Raw genomic sequence first — 18,876 nt, 5'->3', positions numbered from 1 at the left:
ATCCCCCCATGCTCCTCTACTATCCCCTGCACACTCCTTTACTATCCCCTCCACACTCCTACACTATATCCTCAATACTCCTATATTATCCCCTCCACACTCCTATATTATCCCTTCCACACTCCTCTACTATCCCCTTCGCACTCCTCTACTATCCCCTCAACACTCATCCACTACCCCCTCCACACTCCTCCTCAATCCTCTCCTCAGTCCTCTACTATCCCCTCAACACTTCTCAAGTATCCCCTCCACACTCCTCTACTATCCCTTCCACACTCCAATATTATTCCCTCACACTCTTATATCATCCATTCCACACTCCTCATCATCCTCCACACTCCCTCTACTATCCTCTCCACACTCTCTACTACCCTCTCAACACTCCTCTACTATCTCCTCCACACTGTCCACTATCCCTCCACACTCCTCCACCATCCTCCACACTCCTTTACTATCCCCTTCACACTTCTATATTATCCCAACCACATTCGTCTACTATCCTCTCCACACTCCTCACTATCCCTCCACGCTCCTCTACTATCCCCTCCACACTCCTACACTATATCCTCAACACTCTTATATCCCCTCCACCACTCCTATATTACCCCCTCTACACTTGTCTACTACCCTCCACACTCCTCTACTATCCCCCAAGCACGTGAAGAAACTAGAGAAAGTGCAAAGGTTTGCAACAAGACTAGTCCCAGAGCTAAGAAGTATGTCCTACGATGAGAGGTTAAGGGAAATCAACCTGACGACACTGGAGGACAGGAGAGATAGGGGGGACATGATAACGACATACAAAATACTGAGAGGAATTGACAAGGTGGACAAAGACAGGATGTTCCAGAGATTGGACACAGTAACAAGGGGACACAGTTGGAAGCTGAAGACACAGATGAATCACAGGGATGTTAGGAAGTATTTCTTCAGCCACAGAGTAGTCAGTAAGTGGAATAGTTTGGGAAGCGATGTAGTGGAGGCAGGATCCATACATAGCTTTAAGCAGAGGTATGATAAAGCTCACGGCTCAGGGAGAGTGACCTAGTAGCGATCAGTGAAGAGGCGGGGCCAGGAGCTCGGACTCGACCCCCGCAACCTCAACTAGGTGAGTACAACTAGGTGAGTACACACACACACACACACACACACACACACATATATATATATATATATATATATATATATATATATATATATATATATATATATATATATATATATATATATATATATATATATATATATATATATATATATATATATATATATATATATATATATATATATATATATATATATATATATATATATATATATATATATATATATATATATATATATTATGTATGTAATTTATTTATTTATTTACTTTTTAAAAAATTATGATATTACACATCACGGTTTAAGGCCTACGTTAACTAAAAAATAAAATAATGCTGTAGTCAAAAAACAAATCAATGTGGCATTTACAGGCTCAGGTTAAGTCACATATACCTCAGATTACATAGAGTACCACAAGTCACATATGCCTCAGATTACATAGAGTACCACAGGTCACATACACCAACTCAGGTCAAGGCTGCATAAACTACTTCAGGTCGAGGCGTCTCTTCCTGAACCTTCAGTATCACCAGGTCTCGGGGCACAAATTGCCACTGTACAAGCAATGAGCATATTTGAAGTTAGGATTAACTTATTACCCTCTCTCTAAAAACATTTAGAGCAAGCTCTTTCGTGTTTAACAAATTAGGTCTTTATAAGAGGCTATTAGAGAGGCACCTGTTGTAATAACATCAATTATGCAAGTAGCTAGTTCTCATAATAAAACGTTCGTGTTTCAAACGTATTTCATTTGTCTACTGTTGATGAGTCCGTATTTTAACACCTTCAGTTGAGGCACCTTGATTTTCGTGAAGGTTCGTAAGACAAGGAATTAGTTACTCTCATTTTCCCCGGGTCAGATTTGATAATTTCCCATTCCACTTGCCTTGATTCCTCCTCTTCCCCTCCTTCCCATCCTTTTCCAGTTATTTCCATCCTTCCTTATCCTTCTTCCTTCCCATCTTACGACAGCTCTCGTCGTCCTCGATTCGATTCGATTCGACAAGGTCTACATGACGCCTGTGTGGTTAATGCTTCCCTGAGAATGTTATATTAACTAGCTGTATTTCTGTCGTTACGCGATTCGAGAAAGATATCTCCATATTGCATAACCCTCCACGTCAGTGCACGTGAAAGGAACAGCGCACAGTGCACTATGTTTGTAACCCAGCTAAAAATTAGCGTTGAAGATTTGAAGAACATGAAAGGAAATCTTTCGTGAACGCTAAGATCCCAATTTCTTCAATAAAATAGCAAATTAAAATTTACAACCCAAAACTAACTCAAACCTTCCCCAAGAAACATTAGCTTTGAAGTCAAGCCGAGGATGTAGTCTCTTGGTATCTCAGACAAATATCCTGAAATACAGAAGCAAATTTAATTCGAAAGCTCTGAGAATTTGCATTATCAAGTAAACAGCTTCGAGGATTAAGGGCAACTTAATGAGGAATTAGAAATTATCGCATGAAAAGTAGTGTTTAAATTTCCCCATTGTTTTTCCATAAAAAAGCAAACTGAGACTCGGGCCAAAATTACACCAAACACTTATCTAGACATGAATAACTAGCAGTTGAGATTTAAGAAATTAAGTACTGATGTAAGTAATTAGACACTAATATTTTTTATAATGGTCTTTAGGGAACACAGACGTTATATGTACACAAAAGTATATTATATAGAATTATTCTAAGATAAACCAGTGAAAGAAAACATCGTGATTTATTCACAGTTACTAAAACTGGCAGACTAAATAAATTTGTAAAGTTTAAATTAACATTTCGGAAAGAGAACGCAAAGATTTTGTATTTTTATAAATCCCATCAACAATGAAAGTTTAAAGCCTATCATAAAAGTCATTCTCTGGTAAATATTCTTAATCCAATGATTCCAGGTTTGTAAACAAATTCAGTAAAATTTCAGATTTGCTCCCAAACTGTCTTAAGCTTATGGGATGTATTTCTTCTTATGTAATGCATCAGAGTTAATATTTTGAAGCCGGTAATACTAGGCATTCTTTAGTTATTAGACGGAAATCGATATCAGAATTTGTTTAATAAACTAGGTAGATTGGGACTTATGAATTCCAATAACAGCGGACCTTTGCTTTCTGGAAAACACACCAGGGATAAAAATTTGAAGCATATCAGAAGTCATTTTCCAGCTGTTGCTCCGATTCCACTCAAAGGAGGTTCCTTGACGTTGGTGAGGGGCTCTTGATCTAGGGAATTAGATCTGTGCTCCAGTTCCCTGAATTTAGTCTAAATACCTTTCACCCCCCCCCCCACATGCGCTGTATAATCTTACGGGTTTAGCATTCTCCATGATTTTTATTATGTTGCTCCAATTCCAGTGATTTCGTTTATAACTAAACTTAATGGGTATTATCCTAGCAGTAAGATATATCAGCCATTAAATGCTGAAACCATTCACAACATGCAAATCCAAATATATTAAATGGGATTTAATATTTCACACTATTTTACATATAAAATTTGCAGATCTGATTCTACACAATTACGTTTCACTCTCAGTCGTCGTCAAATTAGAAAGCAACAAATTTTTGAAGGTTTGAAGCTACGCCATAAGAGGTTTATGGAAGTTTTCAGAGCTATTACAAGATAATGGGAATAGGATCAACTATTTTGGTCATAGGGCATCTGAGCTTGCTAACCGTACAGTCTTTTCCCTTGTCATCGTAAAATAAGAAAAATAAAAACCAAAATTTTTTAGTAATAAAAAATATGAAAAAATCTACTACTCGGAGATAGCCCTTAGGGATAAATAATAATAATAATAATAATAATAATAATAATAATAATAATAATAATAATAATAATAATAATAATAATAATAATAATAATAATAATTAAAGTAATGTAGGATTGAAATGCGTAAATTTTTAAACAAGCCCCTTATACAGGTCTTATTTATTTAATATTTTAATTTAGCTTAGGTTGCGGTAGGTTACACTCGAGGTGCGAGCCACAGTAAATTATAGGGAGCTATGTACATTGTACATGTTAAGTTATTATCGAATCGAGTCGAATTGTGCAAAGAAGAGATCTCGATAGAAGACTCTTAGACACAGCAGTTAGAGTGCAGTGGGCGCCCTTGCAGTCGAGGATTGTTGAGACTGGTAGGCAACTCTCTCGCTTCACGCACACAGTGTCCGTGGTTCAGTCCCCGTCCGGGTGGAAACATTGGGCGTGTTTCCTAAAAATGCTGTCCCCGTTCACCCAGCAAGCAAGAAGGTACTTGGATGTTAGTCGACTGGTGTGGATCGCAACCTGGTATATAAGATTGAAGGATTCCAATGGTGGCTAACCCTCCGGGGTTAAAAATTCAAATAAAATTTTCATATCTAACTTCCTTGGCACACTCGGAGGAATATTCTTATCCTTCACTGGTCAGTTTTTCGCTTAAGAATCGTAACTATAGAAGATCCAGCTTTGATAGATATCCTTAGACACTTCTGCAAAATTAGGGAATTTTTATTCTGGAAACTTTTCTCAAGCCAATGGCTTCTTCAGTGCAATACAGACAACAGCTGAAGATGTGAAGTTTGATGTAATCAGTCTCTCAACCTGGAGTCCGTGCGTTCAGTCCACCAGTCTTGTTAAAAGTACAACATATTCGCGGAATCGAAGCTTATAAACTGCAGACAGATGAGGTGGAACAAGTATTAGGCGGAGACAACAGTGAAAAACCCGTCTAATGGAAGTAGGTTGTGCCTATAGGTTAGGTTAAGCACGACCTACTTCCACTAGTGGGTTTTTCCACTGTTGTCTGCGCCTTCACTTCATGTGTTTGCAGTACGTGCTGCACTTTTATAAAGATTGTTGGAGTAAACGCAGCTTTACCTTCCTGGAGTACTAGCAAGATAGTCTGAACACCTGGAGTACTAGGAAGATAGTCTGAACACCTGGAGTACTAGCAAGATAGTCTGAACATCTGAACACCTCTTGGCCTTGGTTCCATTACGATCATAGGCTAATATCAAGGGTACTAAGACCCACGTCAGGAAACACGACAAGTGTTTCCTGACGAATCATACCTAACCTAATACGGCTGGCTTAGTCGAGTTTACTAGCGTCAACATCACATCGATGTAAAAAGAAAATTGTCTGAAAACTCTTTGACTTCATCGGTATTCCACATATTAAAGACGGAGCTTTCAAAATGTCATCAATTTATCCTTTGTTAGATTTGGTCATTAACATTTATTCTTTTTCAATTTTGTTTCAGTTATGATAACTAGACTTCGTATTTTTCTATTTATTAAAATAAACTTGTATATTTTTTTCTAAATTTTTAAATACTTTTTTGAATATTAATTAGTTATATTATTTTTTTTATTCCTTTATTTTCCTAAAGGGAGTAACATGGAGAATTCAACACCTTTCTGAGTTCCATTACTTACAGACTAAAATATTACACAAATCATTTTGATGAATAAATTCACTGCAACACCTGATGGATTAATGATGGATTCTCTGAAATTTGAGCAGCAGTTCTGCAAGTGAAGGACGAGTGGCAAATGGTTTTTGAGTGATAAAAGAAAAATTGAAAAATTATGGAAAAAAAATGTTTACTTATCGAAAAATAGTGAATAATTTTGGCAACAAGCGGATGTAATTAGCTTATTTCTATCATATTTCTAAGTATGTTTTCCCAAAAATGCAATTTTTTTGTTCTTGCTATCATCAAACAGACATGATGACAATTCATGTGTTTTTTTTTTTTCTCCAAATATTACGATTTTTATGATTGTTTCATTCTAAATACACTGCAGTGCAACTTTTCTGAGGACTCCATTCAAATTCAGAGAGTGATAAAAGCTAAGTCACGTGTGGGCTGTCAACATGTGTTGGAGGTTCGCTACACAGTGAAATGTGGCGCGCGATGACCGTAGACTTTTACAGGAAGCAAATTATATGTGTAAGTCAGAATTAAGTTATTAACATTTTTATTGTTGGCGAAAAGTATTTACAGGAGTGTCATGATTTTTGCACATGTTATTGAGTAATGATGGTTCTACTAGCATGTAAAGGGGATTTGCGATATTTTTTACTGCTTTGTTTTTATTGATTTTTTCTTCCCAAAAAATAAAAAAATCGTTAAAAAATGAATAAACTTCAGCATTTTTATTATGCGTTTGTACTAAGATTACCTAGACCTTATCTTTCACCTGATATCAACAAGAGTATTGTACATCTTACCAATTTTGTAGATAAGAGAGAGTTTTATGCCCTGTAGAACAAGGCATAAAACTATTTTTTTCTTTCTATCTTTTAAGGCAAAAAGTCACTACAAACAGAGTGTGTAGGCTTCAAATGCTGATTAAATCACTAAAAAAATTTCATTGAAATTGGACGAAAAATAAAAAATGATTTCGCTAGCCCCTGTCCTTTAGGTGACAGGAAGGAAGTGCACCACCTAAGAGGTTATAGATTCATTTTCAGAACAAGGAAGAGGAAAATAACCTTCAGGAAGAAGCAAGGAACAAGAAACAAGCAACGCTGGTTTTGCCAGAGAGTAAATACATTGTTGTAACTTAGTGCGACTCAGTGTGAATACCTCGCTAGTTACTATATTTTCTTTACGGTGAATATTACTTACTAAAGTCACTGAATGATTTTTTTTAGGTTGGGGGGGGGGGTCGTCCTTTCTTGGTGGGAGACAGCTGGTCTGATAAAAGAAAATTCAGATGAAATAAGATATGTTCGGCAATATTAGGCTTATTGATAATACAATGTGAATTAAAAACCATGTTACTTTAATGCATAAGGAAAAATAAAATAAATCTAGAAAAGTGGGAGGACAAGCTAGAGGACACAAGTGATTTTTGGGGACCTGATATACTGGTGGAGTGTAAGCAACGTTTATGAAGGGATTTAGAAACACCAAATTAGACTTCTGAAAATGGAAGCTCACTGTATTCACTCGAAAAGATGCAGTGTGGTTCGTGAGATCATTTAAATTGTGATGCTTCAGTACTTCAGATTAAACGGCTATTGAATGAGTGATAGTGAATGAGTTTCTTCTTTTGCGTAACCCGGCTAATGTAAAAGTTAAAAATTTAATCAGAACATCCTCAAAAAGCATATCCTTACATATGCTACATAATCTATATTCTCTTACATACCTTACAATATAAATTTTCGTATTTTTTTCTTCATCGGTAAGAATTTTTCTTATTAAATACGTACAAAAGTTACAGAAAATTAAGGTTAATTCAAACTTTCGCTCATTAACTTTCGCTTGTTAGAGCCGAGACTTTCTAAAACATCGTATGGAAGAATGAAAAAAAAAAGTCCAGAACTTCGTAAAGGTCAGCCTCTTAGTGTGAATATCAGTGGTATACAAAGCCGACAATTTCATAGACTACGGTGCTAATCACCTGCTCCTAGGCTGAGGGACTGATTACCTCGCTTTCCTCTGTCTTCTGTATATATTTCCAGTTTTCAGATTATGCCCATGTGATGTATTGATAAAAGCACTGGATGTAGAAAAGTCTACAAGTAAAGATTCCCAGATGCTTCACATGTGTCTAATTCTTCTTTTCCTTAACAAACCATACCACTGGCGGGAATAGAACCGGCGATCAGAGAGTCTCAAAACTCCAGACGGTCTGGAGTTTTGAGACTCTCTGATCGCGGGTTCTATCCCGCCTGTGGTATGATTTGTTTGCAATCGTGTCATTGCGATTTCGTGAGTCAAGTTCTTTTTCTTAGTTTGCACTTCAAGGTGGTTACACTAACACTCCCCTGAGAGATGTTTATCGCTATATTCCCCCAGAGGTGCACTACTTGGCGCTTTAAATCGGTATGTGGTCAGCTATTTTTGTATATATAAGGATGAAATCACAATAAAATGTGTGACTGCAAATATGAATAAAAATACCACAGTGGAAAGAGGAAATAAAACCTGAGAGCTTTCGTGTACTTACACATCTTCAGAGGAATAAGAGTAAAACATCAGCATATTCCGGATGTTTCAAAAAATATTTACTAGAAAAAATGTGGCTGAGTTGCATGTGCTTTTTGTGTTGATTGTGTATTCTGTGAAATAAATTTTAAGTTTCTTCATAATGAATATTCCAGCTTAACTCAAATTTAAATTGTGTATGGCAGGATTGAGCTCCGGCTGCTGGGGTTTTTGAAGGCGTTGAGCTCCTGCTCCAGGTCCCTCTCCTGATGTCATTGGCATCATCTGAGAAGTTTGCTCTCCAGCGTCATAAGCCTCTTCAAATATGTCTTTGCGATCTCTTGGCCGATTGATCTAAACTTTTAGAAGTGTTAAAGAGGGTTGTGTTGCATCGTTTAGGCCTCAAGAGTGTAAATGAGATAATTTTTGTGAAACATTAAGATATATTCCGAATGTCTTCCGATTTCAAATATTAAACAGTGTTAGACAGGGTTGAATTTTAGCTGCTGGGCTTCTCAAGGAAATATAGAATTACAACTTAACACCCTCTATTAAGATGCAGTTCAACACCCTTGTTAAGATGTAACTCAACACCCTGTGTTAAGATGTAACTCAACACCCTGTGTTAAGATGTAACTCAACACCCTGTGTTAAGATGTAACTCAACACCCTGTGTTAAGATGTAACTCAACACCCTGTGTTAAGATGTAACTCAACACCCTGTGTTAAGATGTAACTCAACACCTTGATGAAGTTAAGTTAGATTCAGAGCCGTCGGAAGATATCTTTACATGTACACAAATAACCTGTACACAGGAAAGAGAAGTTGTGACGAAGTTTCAGTTCAACCTGTACCATGGAGAAGTACAAATAGTTATTTGTGAAGGTTATTTGAGTATTGTTCCAGTCAAGGTATTGGGCCTTTTTCTTCTTTATGTTTACAAGTCCATGTGCGAATATCAAACTGTACCAATGTATGATTGGGTTATGTTCGAGCTCCTGGGCCTATTGAGCTGGTTAAAGTACAATTCCTCGGTCTGTTTAGTGGATTTATACACAACTTTTAAGGTCTTTCTTGGGTATCGAGCTAAAACTCTCAAAGTTTGTAAACTAAAGTTATCAGAAACGGGAAATATCTCTTGTCCTCATAGCGACAGATGATGCATCTTGTATTTTCTTGAAATCATATATACAACTGACATGTCTGATTGCTTTCGTACTTCGTCTTGAAACCAAACATAGGTTACTTTATCCTTAAATGTTATCACTGAAAATTACATTGATGTAGTAATATGTATACTGTAAGTATTTTATGAAAAACTATCAAATATAAATATAATTAATTTGCTTTCTCCATATTCAAGCCTTTTTGTGGATGTTGTGTGTATATTTGTGCTCGTATATTAATATGCGTTAAGCCTTTAATCCCACTCGACCAGACTAAAGTAATCTGTGTATTAAGACTGAATTGATTCATGTAAACTGATGTTTTTACATGCTTAATCATTATTGGACACGTAATTTCCCCTAAGCTTAAAATAAACTTGTGTGAGCTTGGATAAACTTATTTGTATCTATTATGTGAATACACAGTTCGTATCACGTGAACATTTGAAGAGTCAATCAAGCGTAGAACTCAATCATTCCACAAAAGTTTGAAAGCTATATTAAATTCGACATTTTTTTGTTAAAATGATCTCTTATTTATATCAATTTTCCTACTAGTTAATAAGTATTATACATATGTACATCACCTACCAGTTAATATGTATTATACATGCGTACATTACCTACCATTTAATATGTATTATACATACACCACTGCAAGTATTATGTATTTTTGAACAACTCGTCTAACACTGTCTATGAATCTAAAATTTAAATTATTTTGTATACCTTAGGGGAAAAAATTGCATCTCTTTTATAGCTGTTGTTGGTTAGGTGGTTATTGTTCCCTGCTGCCAGGGGCTAGACCAGGTCTCCTTGTGGCTGGTATAATGAAGCAAGTGTTGGTGCAAGCAGGACACAGCCACACGCAAGTGCCACAACCTTGCTGTTCACGGAATGTCTGGAAATCATAAAGTTTCCTCTTCAAAAGAGTTAAAGCTCTGCTTTTGTCCATTTATTGGACCAAAACAAACTGTCAGCGAGGCCTGGTCATGGACGGGGCTGCGGGGACGTTGACACCCAGGACACTTTCCATGCAGACTGCATGACATCTCATCAATCCTCGCTATAATAAACATAATTTAACTTATCATAATTTTACAAAGGATATCTTAGATAAATCTATATTCATTTAGCATTATTTAGTATTAATTATATTTTGTTGACTTTCAGACAGATTTCAGAGATTTATTGTGCATTTGATTTGTTTATCAGGCAAAAGTACCATTGCTTTTCAAGCTACGATCCCTGATTTGTTTACTTCGGGAAGACATGCAGTGTGCACTAAGAGGCATATATTACTCTTGTAAAAAGGCACTAAACATTTACGACATTACATTGTAAAATACCTTTCAAGTTAATGTATAACTGGATTGCGGCCGCAATACCCTTCGTGTGGTCGATACACATTAAACTTGACACTGCAAACATGTTTGTTTCCCCTGAAATTATTTTCCTTCTCAACTGTGGTTTTTCCACTTCCCCGTAATATGTTTGCTCAGTAGAGGTATAATATTTGGTAGGTCTTTTTCCCCCTCCAGTAATCTTGTTGGAAGTTTATTTAATACTGTAATGTTTTATTCTGATGTAAATTTTGTTTTTAATCTTCCTTTAATCTTTCACTAAAGTGGCTGGTTTTTCTCCACACATATTAACATAGATAAGATATATTCTCCTTTCATATGCTAACATCTGAAACCCCTCACTGATACCTGTAGACTTTATGGTTTTGGTATTATCTGCCCAGCTACTGAGTCCATTACTGACCTATTTTGTCAGAAACACGACGCCTTATATTAGACATGATTTAGTATTAATCACAATTTTGATGTCAGCATTATGGTAGAATATTTTCCAGAACGTGTAGTGATGGCATAATGTATATGTGGTGAAAAACTTATCTCCGTTACGCCAGCCTGTGATTTACCACTGAATCACCTGACACCAATACCTGCGTCAGGAGATAATTTCCTATTTTTTATAAATAAATCACTACTACCACATGTCTCCATCTATCAGTCTGTGGCGTCGATCAGCAGCTGTTTATTTTCATCTTTAGATTACGTACTTTATTCTCAAGTTTCCTCAGAGCTTTCCTATGGAAAGTAAAGTTTAAGAACATGGTTTTGTGTATGTGTAAACCAGAGAATATCAATCTTTCTTGCGTTTACCGTCCGAAGGATCGAGCTTCCACCACTCCATTAGCTGAATGACACGTACAGGTTTATTACTTCACAAAATAATAAAAATTTATAACCACAACACCTACTACTCAGATGCATCTTGATTACTGCTGGATCTGAAAAAGGTATCCCCAGCCTCCTCCACGTCAGTGCAGTGAGGAGAATAAATTTCTAATGCATTTAATTATTAGCAATGAAAATTTAAAGTAAACCAGGAGAGACAAACGCATGTTATTATACAGACACAGTCCAGCAGTGGACTGTCTTAGGACCCACTTGAGAAGTCAAGTCCCTCTTTGAGGAGATGCTGTGTTTGGTGTTCACAGGTTTCAACACCCCATCCCCTCTGAAATACTTTTTATCCTTATAATGGTGTAATGAAAGTTTGTTATTTTCATTTTAGACAAAAAAATAAAAGTCTTAAAGGAAAGGCATTCCATTTACCAGTTCGAGCGTAAACGGCAACAAGGAATAAAAGCAATAGAAGAATAAATCTGGCATACCAGACAATTTTTAGAGGAGACTTGTGGTTGAAAGATTTTAGAAACAAAGTACGATTAACTAAGATTTGTCCAGATTTACAAAGGGATGTTTGGATCAAGTGTTTATAATAAAGCCACTGGCTTACTGGCCTGGAATTTGAGCACTTACCCGCCATGGGTTCAAATCCCACCTGTTCTTTGGTTTGATGGCAATCGTGTTATTACGGTTTTGTGACTCTTTACTAAAAGAAACACTTGCAATACTGGAAATAACTCGTACATTTAAGCCAAAATTTTAAACGACTTGACGCCGTGCTCTAAATAATTATCTATACTTGATAATGGTTTGGAACAAACCGAAACATCGTGAAGAGTTTTAATTTCAAAATAGGAGTTGTTTAAATTATGTAAGTAAATAAGGGAGCTGCACGTATAGAATTAGAAAAGACATTTGATAAGGTTGGACAGGAGAGGAATGTGGCAAGTGTTGAAGATATAATGAAAGAGATGTGAAAGCATATAAAGGTTTAAGTGTTTATATGAGTAAACCTAAGCTTTACTCATTACAGTCACATTACACAACCTTCCGAGGCCCCGGAGGGTGTGAAGGTGACTGAGGCCCCGGAGGGTGTGAAGGTGACTGAGGCCCCGGAGGGTGTGAAGGTGACTGAGGCCCCGGAGGGTGTGAAGGTGACTGAGGCCCCGGAGGGTGTGAAGGTGACTGAGGCCCCGGGAAGGGTGTGTAGGTGACCGAGGCCCCGGAAGGTTGTGAAGGTGACTGAGGCCCCGGAAGGGTGTGAAGGTGACTGAGGCCCCGGAAGGTTGTGAAGGTGACTGAGGCCCCGGGAAGGGTGTGTAGGTAACTGAGGCCCTGGTAAGGGTGTGTAGGTGACCGAGGCCCTGGGAAGGGTGTGTAGATGACCGAGAGCCCTGCAAGGGTGTGTAGGTGACCGAGGCCCCGGGAAGGATGTGTAGGTGACCGAGGCCCCGGGAAGGATGTGTAGGTGACCGAGGCCCCGGGAAGGATGTGTAGGTGACCGAGGCCCCGGGAAGGATGTGTAGGTGACCGAGGCCCAGGGAAGGATGTGTTGGTGACCGAGGCCCCGGGAAGGGTGTGTATGTGACCGAGGCCCCGGGAAGGATGTGTAGGTGACCGAGGCCCCTGGAAGGATGTGTAGGTGACCGATGCCCCGGGAAGGATGTGTAGGTGACCGAGGCCCCTGGATAGGTGTGTAAGTGACCGAGGCCCCGGGAAGGGTGTGTAGGTGACCGAGGCCCCGGGAAGGATGTGTAGGTGACCGAGGCCCCGGGAAGGATGTGTAGGTGACCGAGGCCCCGGGAAGGATGTGTAGGTGACCGAGGCCCCGGGAAGGATGTGTAGGTGACCGAGGCCCCGGGAAGGATGTGTAGGTGACCGAGGCCCCGGGAAGGATGTGTAGGTGACCGAGGCCCCGGGAAGGATGTGTAGGTGACCGAGGCCCCGGGAAGGATGTGTAGGTGACCGAGGCCCCGGGAAGGATGTGTAGGTGACCGAGGCCCCGAGAAGGATGTGTAGGTGACCGAGGCCCCGGGAAGGATGTGTAGGTGACCGAGGCCCCGGGAAGGATGTGTAGGTGACCGAGGCCCCGGGAAGGATGTGTAGGTGACCGAGGCCCCGGGAAGGATGTGTAGGTGACCGAGGCCCCGGGAAGGATGTGTAGGTGACCGAGGCCCCGGGAAGGATGTGTAGGTGACCGAGGCCCCGGGAAGGATGTGTAGGTGACCGAGGCCCCGGGAAGGATGTGTAGGTGACCGAGGCCCCGGGAAGGATGTGTAGGTGACCGTGGCCCAGGGAAGGTTGTGTAGGTGACCGAGGCCCCGGGAAGGATGTGTAGGTGACCGAGGCCCCGGGAAGGATGTGTAGGTGACCGAGGCCCCGGGAAGGATGTGTAGGTGACAGAGGCCCCGGGAAGGATGTGTAGGTGACCGAGGCCCCGGGAAGGATGTGTAGGTGACCGAGGCCCCGGGAAGGATGTGTAGGTGACAGAGGCCCCGGGAAGGATGTGTAGGTGACCGAGGCCCCGGGAAGGATGTGTAGGTGACCGAGGCCCCGGGAAGGATGTGTAGGTGACCGAGGCCCCGGGAAGGATGTGTAGGTGACCGAGGCCCCGGGAAGGATGTGTAGGTGACCGAGGCCCCGGGAAGGATGTGTAGGTGACCGAGGCCCCGGGACGGATGTGTAGGTGACCGAGGCCCCGGGAAGGATGTGTAGGTGACCGAGGCCCCGGGAAGGATGTGTAGGTGACCGAGGCCCCGGGAAGGATGTGTAGGTGACCGAGGCCCCGGGAAGGATGTGTAGGTGACCGAGGCCCCGGGAAGGATGTGTAGGTGACCGAGGCCCCGGGAAGGATGTGTAGGTGACCGAGGCCCCGGGAAGGATGTGTAGGTGACCGAGGCCCCGGGAAGGATGTGTAGGTGACCGAGGCCCCGGGAAGGATGTGTAGGTGACCGAGGCCCCGGGAAGGATGTGTAGGTGACCGAGGCCCCGGGAAGGATGTGTAGGTGACCGAGGCCCCGGGAAGGATGTGTAGGTGACCGAGGCCCCGGGAAGGATGTGTAGGTGACCGAGGCCCCGGGAAGGATGTGTAGGTGACCGAGGCCCCGGGAAGGATGTGTAGGTGACCGAGGCCCCGGGAAGGATGTGTAGGTGACCGAGGCCCCGGGAAGGATGTGTAGGTGACCGAGGCCCCGGGAAGGATGTGTAGGTGACCGAGGCCCCGGGAAGGATGTGTAGGTGACCGAGGCCCCGGGAAGGATGTGTAGGTGACCGAGGCCCCGGGAAGGATGTGTAGGTGACCGAGGCCCCGGGAAGGATGTGTAGGTGACCGAGGCCCCGGGAAGGATGTGAAGGTGACCGAGGCCCCGGGAAGGATGTGTAGGTGACCGAGGCCCCGGGAAGGATGTGAAGGTGACCGAGGCCCCGGGAAGGATGTGTAGGTGACCGAGGCCCCGGGAAGGATGTGTAGGTGACCGAGGCCCCGGGAAGGATGTGTAGGTGACCGAGGCCCCGGGAAGGATGTGTAGGTGACCGAGGCCCCGGGAAGGATGTGTAGGTGACCGAGGCCCCGGGAAGGATGTGTAGGTGACCGAGGCCCCGGGAAGGATGTGTAGGTGACCGAGGCCCCGGGAAGGATGTGTAGGTGACCGAGGCCCCGGGAAGGATGTGTAGGTGACCGAGGCCCCGGGAAGGATGTGTAGGTGACCGAGGCCCCGGGAAGGATGTGTAGGTGACCGAGGCCCCGGGAAGGATGTGTAGGTGACCGAGGCCCCGGGAAGGATGTGTAGGAGACCGAGGCCCCGGGAAGGATGTGTAGGTGACCGAGGCCCCGGGAAGGATGTGTAGGTGACCGAGGCCCCGGGAAGGATGTGTAGGTGACCGAGGCCCCGGGAAGGATGTGTAGGTGACCGAGGCCCCGGGAAGGATGTGAAGGTGACCGAGGCCCCGGGAAGGATGTGTAGGTGACCGAGGCCCCGGGAAGGATGTGTAGGTGACCGAGGCCCCGGGAAGGATGTGTAGGTGACCGAGGCCCCGGGAAGGATGTGTAGGTGACCGAGGCCCCGGGAAGGATGTGTAGGTGACCGAGGCCCCGGGAAGGATGTGTAGGTGACCGAGGCCCCGGGAAGGATGTGTAGGTGACCGAGGCCCCGGGAAGGATGTGTAGGAGACCGAGGCCCCGGGAAGGATGTGTAGGTGACCGAGGCCCCGGGAAGGATGTGTAGGAGACCGAGGCCCCGGGAAGGATGTGTAGGTGACCGAGGCCCCGAGAAGGATGTGTAGGTGACCGTGGCAACGGGAAGGACGTGTAGGTGGCCGAGGCCCATGGAAGGATGTGTAGGTGACCGAGGCCCCGGGAAGGATGTGTAGGTGACCGAGGCCCCGGGAAGGATGTGTAGGTGACCGAGGCCCCGGGAAGGATGTGTAGGTGACCGAGGCCCCGGGAAGGATGTGTAGGTGACCGAGGCCCCGGGAAGGATGTGTAGGTGACCGAGGTCCCGAGAAGGATGTGTAGGTGACCGAGGCCCCGGGAAGGATGTGTAGGTGACCGAGGCCCCGGGAAGGATGTGTAGGTGACCGAGGCCCCGGGAAGGATGTGTAGGTGACCGAGGCCCCGGGAAGGATGTGTGTGTAGGTGACCGAGGCCCCGGGAAGGATGTGTAGGTGACCGAGGCCCCGGGAAGGATGTGTAGGTGACCGAGGCCCCGGGAAGGATGTGTAGGTGACCGAGGCCCCGGGAAGGATGTGTAGGTGACCGAGGCCCCGGGAAGGATGTGTAGGTGACCGAGGCCCCGGGAAGGATGTGTAGGTGACCGAGGCCCCGGGAAGGATGTGTAGGTGACCGAGGCCCCGGGAAGGATGTGTAGGTGACCGAGGCCCCGGGAAGGATGTGTAGGTGACCGAGGCCCCGGGAAGGATGTGTAGGTGACCGAGGCCCCGGGAAGGATGTGTAGGTGACCGAGGCCCCGGGAAGGATGTGTAGGTGACCGAGGCCCCGGGAAGGATGTGTAGGTGACCGAGGCCCCGGGAAGGATGTGTAGGTGACCGAGGCCCCGGGAAGGATGTGTAGGTGACCGAGGCCCCGGGAAGGATGTGTAGGTGACCGAGGCCCCGGGAAGGATGTGTAGGTGACCGAGGCCCCGGGAAGGATGTGTAGGTGACCGAGGCCCCGGGAAGGATGTGTAGGTGACCGAGGCCCCGGGAAGGATGTGTAGGTGACCGAGGCCCCGGGAAGGATGTGTAGGTGACCGAGGCCCCGGGAAGGATGTGTAGGTGACCGAGGCCCCGGGAAGGATGTGTAGGTGACCGAGGCCCCGGGAAGGATGTGTAGGTGACCGAGGCCCCGGGAAGGATGTGTAGGTGACCGAGGCCCCGGGAAGGATGTGTAGGTGACCGAGGCCCCGGGAAGGATGTGTAGGTGACCGAGGCCCCGGGAAGGATGTGTAGGTGACCGAGGCCCCGGGAAGGATGTGTAGGTGACCGAGGCCCCGGGAAGGATGTGTAGGTGACCGAGGCCCCGGGAAGGATGTGAAGGTGACCGAGGCCCCGGGAAGGATGTGTAGGTGACCGAGGCCCCGGGAAGGATGTGTAGGTGACCGAGGCCCCGGGAAGGATGTGTAGGTGACCGAGGCCCCGGAAGGATGTGTAGGTGACCGAGGCCCCGGGAAGGATGTGTAGGTGACCGAGGCCCCGGGAAGGATGTGTAGGTGACCGAGGCCCCGGGAAGGATGTGAAGGTGACCGAGGCCCCGGGAAGGATGTGTAGGTGACCGAGGCCCCGGGAAGGATGTGTAGGTGACCGAGGCCCCGGGAAGGATGTGTAGGTGACCGAGGCCCCGGGAAGGATGTGTAGGTGACCGAGGCCCCGGGAAGGATGTGTAGGTGACCGAGGCCCCGGGAAGGATGTGTAGGTGACCGAGGCCCCGGGAAGGATGTGTAGGTGACCGAGGCCCCGGGAAGGATGTGTAGGTGACCGAGGCCCCGGGAAGGATGTGTAGGTGACCGAGGCCCCGGGAAGGATGTGTAGGTGACCGAGGCCCCGGGAAGGATGTGTAGGTGACCGAGGCCCCGGGAAGGATGTGTAGGTGACCGAGGCCCCGGGAAGGATGTGTAGGTGACCGAGGCCCCGGGAAGGATGTGTAGGTGACCGAGGCCCAGTGAAGGATGTGTAGGTGACCGAGGCCCCGGGAAGGATGTGTAGGTGACCGAGGCCCGGGAAGGATGTGTAGGTGACCGAGGCCCCGGGAAGGATGTGTAGGTGACCGAGGCCCCGGGAAGGATGTGTAGGTGACCGAGGCCCCGGGAAGGATGTGTAGGTGACCGAGGCCCCGGGAAGGATGTGTAGGTGACCGAGGCCCCGGGAAGGATGTGTAGGTGACCGAGGCCCCGGGAAGGATGTGTAGGTGACCGAGGCCCCGGGAAGGATGTGTAGGTGACCGAGGCCCCGGGAAGGATGTGAAGGTGACCGAGGCCCCGGGAAGGATGTGTAGGTGACCGAGGCCCCGGGAAGGATGTGTAGGTGACCGAGGCCCCGGGAAGGATGTGTAGGTGACCGAGGCCCCGGGAAGGATGTGTAGGTGACCGAGGCCCCGGGAAGGATGTGTAGGTGACCGAGGCCCCGGGAAGGATGTGTAGGTGACCGAGGCCCCGGGAAGGATGTGTAGGTGACCGAGGCCCCGGGAAGGATGTGTAGGTGACCGAGGCCCCGGGAAGGATGTGTAGGTGACCGAGGCCCCGGGAAGGATGTGTAGGTGACCGAGGCCCCGGGAAGGATGTGTAGGTGACCGAGGCCCCGGGAAGGATGTGTAGGTGACCGAGGCCCCGGGAAGGATGTGTAGGTGACCGAGGCCCCGGGAAGGATGTGTAGGTGACCGAGGCCCCGGGAAGGATGTGTAGGTGACCGAGGCCCCGGGAAGGATGTGTAGGTGACCGAGGCCCCGGGAAGGATGTGAAGGTGACCGAGGCCCCGGGAAGGATGTGTAGGTGACCGAGGCCCCGGGAAGGATGTGTAGGTGACCGAGGCCCCGGGAAGGATGTGTAGGTGACCGAGGCCCCGGGAAGGATGTGTAGGTGACCGAGGCCCCGGGAAGGATGTGTAGGTGACCGAGGCCCCGGGAAGGATGTGTAGGTGACCGAGGCCCCGGGAAGGATGTGTAGGTGACCGAGGCCCCGGGAAGGATGTGTAGGAGACCGAGGCCCCGGGAAGGATGTGTAGGTGACCGAGGCCCCGGGAAGGATGTGTAGGTGACCGAGGCCCCGGGAAGGATGTGTAGGTGACCGAGGCCCCGGGAAGGATGTGTAGGAGATCGAGGCCCCGGGAAGGATGTGTAGGTGACCGAGGCCCCGGGAAGGATGTGTAGGTGACCGAGGCCCCGGGAAGGATGTGTAGGTGACCGAGGCCCCGGGAAGGATGTGTAGGAGATCGAGGCCCCGGGAAGGATGTGTAGGTGACCGAGGCCCCGGGAAGGATGTGTAGGAGA

At 46.1% G+C, this 18,876-nt stretch overlaps 1 long non-coding RNA gene across 1 annotated transcript; it reads left to right on the top strand.

Moving 5' to 3' along the window:
* Positions 1 to 4,368: 4,368 nt before the first annotated feature.
* On the top strand, positions 4,369 to 11,491 carry LOC138852177 (uncharacterized). The gene is made up of 2 exons (XR_011391595.1): positions 4,369 to 6,042; positions 8,238 to 11,491. It is a non-coding gene; the product is annotated as an uncharacterized lncRNA (long non-coding RNA).
* The last annotated feature ends 7,385 nt before the right edge of the window (positions 11,492 to 18,876 follow it).

The sequence above is a fragment of the Cherax quadricarinatus genome, unplaced genomic scaffold, assembly GCF_038502225.1.
Source record: "Cherax quadricarinatus isolate ZL_2023a unplaced genomic scaffold, ASM3850222v1 Contig4722, whole genome shotgun sequence".
NCBI classification, from domain to species: Eukaryota; Metazoa; Arthropoda; class Malacostraca; order Decapoda; family Parastacidae; genus Cherax; species Cherax quadricarinatus.
This window is presented reverse-complemented; position numbering and strand designations above follow the sequence as displayed.